We start from the raw sequence: 6,000 nt of genomic DNA, 5'->3' as shown, positions 1-6,000 counted from the left end.
TTCTGCTCGATCTTGTTGTGACTCCTGCTTGGTTTATTAGCTTGCCATCGGAACCCCTCAGTGTTAACGCAAGTCTACACTTTGCCATCTTGAACTCCTCCACTACCAATGACAACAGGAGCTGTAGCTGCCTTGATCTTGTGTAGAGCCTCACTGAGGAAAAACTTGGGCGGATCCCCAGCCACCTCCGCTGGTACTTGTTAACTTTCCTGTCGATGCCTTCTACAGTGATCATGGGGAACTCGTACACCGTGAAAAGCCAGAGGAGCCTTGGTAGAAGACCATGTTGGTACAACCATATCTTAAATTTAACAGGTAGTCTGGTTTTGTCGATCTTCTTCAGCCACTCTTCAGTCTGCTTTACAGTCTCGGTGATGTTGGTGCTGTCCGCCATTGCTGCATTAAACCACTTTCCAAGACACTTTACTGGGTTGTCCTCTATGGACGGAATGACTTCTCCCTGGACTTGAAGACTAAACTTGCTAGTAACCTTGCCCTTTTTGATCAGCATGCATCTGGACTTCCTGGCCTTGCAGGTCATCCTAGCCCAGGTAGCTACATTGTCCAGGGTTTCCAATACCCATCTTGCTCGGACATGGGTTACAGTGGTTTCTGTGATGTCATCCATGAACCCCCATATTGCAGGTTGTCAGATGCCGGGCTCCAACGCTGGGCCTCAGGTTACATCTGCTGAAATGTGGAGGTTCATACCCACAACAAACAAGATGGGGGAGATGGTACAGCCAGTTGGAATCCCTTTCTGGGGTCTTGCCACCTGGTTGTAAAGTGGGCTGAAATGAAGTGTAGTTTGAATCCTCCTAGGTAGCTGGTCATTATGTCTCGCGTTACTGGTGCAATATGGTAGTGGTCCAGGCCAGCCTGGATGAGGATGTGTGGAGCAATAATATCAAGAACTTGAGATGAAGAGTCCTTGAAAGTGAGTCCATAGTTTGTGGACCTAAATAATGGGACGAGTAAAGTTGAATGAAGTTAACCCCATTGGTTCAAGAGCCTGATGGTTGAGGACAAATAACTGTTTCTAAACCTGGTGGTGTGAGTCCTGAGGCTCCTGTACCTTCTTCCTGATGGCAGCAGTGAAAAGAGAGCATGACCTGTACAGTGGGAGTCCTTGATGATGGATGCTGCCTTCCTGCGACAGCGTCTCATGTAGATGTGTCCAATGGTGGGGAGGGCTTTACCCCTGATGGACTGAGCCATATCCACTAATTTTTATAGGCTTTTCCATACAAAAGCATTGATGTTTTTATACCAGGCCTTGATGCAACTAGTTAATATACTCTCCATCATACATCTTTAGAAGATTGTCAAAGTTTTCAGATGACATGCTAAATCGTCACAAACTTCTGAGGAACTGCCATGCTGTCTTCATAATGGCAATAACATTCTGGGCCCATGCCAGATCCTCTGAAAGTATCTACTGTGAATGCCCATTAGAAAATGAATCTCAGGATTGTATATAGAGACATATACGTACTTCCATAATAAATTTACTTTGAATTTTAAACTTAGAAAGCCTTCCATCTGCCAATTTTCAGAACTTTAGAACCCTTCAAGACTTTGGTTGTGATTCTAAGCAGGATCACAGAAACAAAGTTTGAACTGGGGTGGAAAGCAGACTGGGCATGCAGATACAGGACTGACAGGGGGTATGGTTGTGGTGAGGCCAAGGGGCTTTGGTCAGACAGGTAGGAGTTCTCCATCAGTCTGAGATATGATTACACTAGGACTTGTGTGAGATTGGGATTGATTCGGAAGACTGATAGATCCAGAAAAGACATGGGTATTTGGAGAGATGTTGTTGCTGGTGGTGGAGATGCCTGAGGATAATATCAGTGAGTTAGAGTGAATGAGAATCTGCATGGTGACCTTGGAAACCCATGGAGTGGACTGGTCTGCCAAAGCCAGGGCACGCCTCAGCGTTCCAGTTTGTGTAATGGAGCCCATAGCATCAGGCCAACATAGCCATAGATGTGCTCAATGGTCAATTAGGAATAAAAAGCAAAGGATAGTTGTAGGGAAATACAGCACAGACACTGGCCTTTCAGCTCAACCAGGCTATGCTGACGTAGTGCCCACCCAGCTAATCCCAGTTTCCTGTGTTTGGTCCATATCCTGCTAACCCCAAACCACCCATGTACAATACTTACCCAAGTGCTTCTTAAATAATACCACTGTCCCTGCATCAACCACTTCCTCTAAAAGCTCCTTCCACATACTCACCACCTTCTGTGTGAGAAAATTGTTCCTCACGTCCCTTTTAAATTTTCCTCCCCACAGCCTAAACCGATGCCCCCTTGTTTTGTACCTCCCTACCCTGGGGAAAAAACCTATTACCTCCCACCTCATCTAAGCCTCTCATGATTTTAAACATCCCTCATTCCCCTGTGTCTCAAGGAATAACGGAGTAGTCTGGCCAACCTCTCCATATAACCCAGGCTTCCAATACTGGCAACATCCTCACAAGCCTTTTCTACACACTTCCCAGTTTAACCACATCTTTCCTATAACAGGGTGACCAAACTGTGCACAACACTCCAAGTGTGGCCTCCCAGTGACTTGCACAACTGCAACATAATGTCCCAGCTCCCGTACTTAGTGCCCTGACTGATGAAGGCCAACAAGCTAAACACATTTTTTCATCACAATGCTGTCGATTGTGACGCTGCTTTCAATGAAATATACACACGTACTCCTGGGTCCCTGTGTTTCATTACACTCCCTGGTTCCCTGACACCCACGCTGATTTTATTTTCCAAAATGCATCACTTCATACACAGCTGTTTTGAAATCTGTTTTACACTCCGCAGCCCACTTCCCCAACTGATCAGGATCCCCCTGTACTCTATTTCTTCACCTTCTTCACTATTAACAGCCTAATTTTGTGATATGCACAGACTTACTTATCAAGCCTTGTGCATTTGCTTCCAAATCATTTCTATAAATAATGAATATGTGACCTCCAAAGGCAATCTCATTTAAATAATGCCTTCGAGCTTGGTGTCCATGGCCTGCTGGATAGCCTTGAACAAGTAAAGCAACTTTTCACAAGTCATGTCAAAAGTGTAATGCATGCTGTTTGAGAATATCGTCATGTCTGGCAGCTCCATGTTTATAAGTATATTTTGCATTGAGGACCCAGAAAGAAAAAACTGGATCGTATTATTGATGTGTGTGATCTTATGGTCTATGCACCAAAACTAATTGCCTCTCCTTATCCTCAGCGAAGCTAACCAAACACAACTATCTCTTGGGCAACTTAACAGTAATATTAGAAATTGACCAGGTAGGTCATGCATAAAATAGGCATTTACTGTATCTATGTAACAGCCTCTTGTCAATCATCAACAAAGTGATTCTGTATAGATTTTTTTGCAGTTTTTGTGTCACTAGGACAATAAATGACAGGAAGTGTGCACATTACAAACACGTACTGAGCTGTGAATGGTAGTTGATGAATTCCAAGCCAACAGAATGGATAGCTTCAGTCTCTCTGAGACAAGCAAGCTCAGGGCAGGATCTGGAATATGGACCATTGACTTGATTCTTCGCATACATGTTTGCTGGGTTAAAGTATATCTCATTTGTTCCATTGGTTCACCTTCTTTGAGCCATTCAAATACAGTTGTGCAGCCAAGTGTTAAGGTTTCAGGCTGAAAGCTAAATACATGATCTGACATTTTCAATTACATTTTGCTGACACTAATGTTGCAGACCTGATTTTGTGCTGTTGGTCTCGGCATGCAAACTGACAAAAGTTGGAGAAAGGTTTCATTGACTTAAGTTTAGTTGGTGGCTGCCACTATTTTAATTTATCAATGCCAGCAAAAGGTTATTGATCAGATATGTTTCTCTCTCCACAAGCACTAACTGACCTGCTGAGTATTTTTGACACATATTGATTTTGTTTCAGATTTCTAGTAAAGGTCATCCCCAGGTTCTGATTTAAAGACGTCCTTGGGTTCATTTTGTCCATGAGGCAGAAAATATATTCAACATGGTCCCCATACCTCCACAGTGTTGGACGTTTTAAGAACAATGTCTTCCCTTCCACCTTCAGATTTCTGAATGGCCCATGAACCCATAAATACTACCTCACTATTTTGATCTTTTTTGCACTATTTATTTTGATATCTGTTCTTATTGTTATCTACAGTAATTTTTATGTATTGAACTGTGCTGCTGCCACAAAGCAACAAATTTCATAACACATAGAATATCAGCAATAATAAATCTGATTCTGTTCAAAGCATATAAACCGACAAGAAAGAAAATGACTAAAACTGGAGAGGAAGAGGAACTACTGCCACTTACAGGGTCAAAAGAATATATGTACTGTACATCAGACTTTTGAATTGAATTGAATTCATTTCTTGCATCCTTCGCATACATGAGGAGTAAAAATCTTTATGTTACCTCTCCGTCTGAATGTGCAATGAGCAATTTATAATAAATAGTATGTACAACACGACAATCAATACAGCAGAGAAATACAATTTTATCAGAGTGAATTGATCAGTCTGATGGCCTGGTGGAAGAAGCTGGTCCAAAGCCTGTTGGTCCTGGCTTTAATTAATAATATATTGGGGGGGACATACATGGATACAGATGTCCATAAGTTAGTCGTCTGTATCCAGAAATAGTCTGTATTTTTTGTTCTGTTTCCATAACAACTTATTCAGCACGGATCGGGTTACATCACTACTTATAAACTTGGTCTGTGGAAAAGGGAATGAAGGAGAATTCACTCTCATTACAGATGTTCACGGTTTTGAGAGATCATGGTTATAAGTGAACAACTGAGACCATTCTGCTCATGATTTTATGGGATTCATTCCAAGTTCATCCAAAAATGAAACAGACCAGCTCCACCTGCAGCAGTGATTGGACAATACGAGGAGTTAACTTTGGCCTTATTGTCAGGAAGCCATGCAGACATCAACACTCTAGTTTATCCTTGTTCTGCAAAACATCTCCGCTGAGCTCAAACTGTACCATTGTAGCTGGATCAACCACCATCAATATTTTCAGGGTCAGCACTAATGGACTGACTATATCAAAACTTTGGGCACAAGTGGAGAGAGAAATGGTTTTCTCTGAGGTCAATTGTTCACTTCAGTTAAAGCTTCTCCACCATCTGTAAAACTCACGTCAAAGGAATAATTCCACTTTCCTAGATGGTTGTTCATGTATCAGTCCTCCAAAAGCTGATGAGTTCGGAGCAGCTGGCTGAACCAGTAGCTTAGGTACAGGATACGTTATTTACCCTCTCATTAATATTTCATCACTGTAGCAGTCTGTACAGAACAACTATAGTGTCTAAATGGCCGGTTTTCTAAAGTGGCATCTTGAATTCTGAGGAAAGACAGCAATTCCAGACACTGTGGGTGCACTATCAATTCCATTATAATGCTTTCCAAATAGCATGAAAGAAGTACCATTTCCACAAGAATTGTCTCGACAAGAAGGCCCACTACTGCCTTGAGTTGTCCAGAAAAGGGGATCCTTGCCTTTGGAGGTGGAGGTTGAGCAGGGAATTCTCTATAAAACAAATAAATTGCTGCACTAACTTCAACCATGAAGCTCACAATTTTGAGTAGAGAGTTACAAACTGAAACAGCTGCCGTGATGCCCTCTGAATGTTTAAAAAAACACACAGACAGAATAATGCCTCAACTTCGAATGAACCCACTGGTGCAGATGAGGTTTGTTCAGTTTGTACGTCAGTTTACATCTAGCCAATTTCTGGTACTGAACTTAAGCTTGACCTTTCCTCGTCAGATGCAAAGGTCAAAACAGAGCTTAAAAATGTAAGTGGGTGGAATGCTACCTTTTTTTGATGCTATCCAAAGTATTTTGAATGTCAAAATCATCTTGAAGAGGCACAAATCTAGCTCGTGGACTAGCTTGATTTTTGACATTGCTGCTTTAATGGTCAGGCTTGGGTGATAATGATATGACCAGCTGCAGTATTCTCATTCT

Source organism: Hemitrygon akajei, chromosome 5, assembly GCF_048418815.1.
Source record: "Hemitrygon akajei chromosome 5, sHemAka1.3, whole genome shotgun sequence".
Classification (NCBI taxonomy): domain Eukaryota; kingdom Metazoa; phylum Chordata; class Chondrichthyes; order Myliobatiformes; family Dasyatidae; genus Hemitrygon; species Hemitrygon akajei.
Note: the sequence above shows the minus strand (reverse complement) of the source record.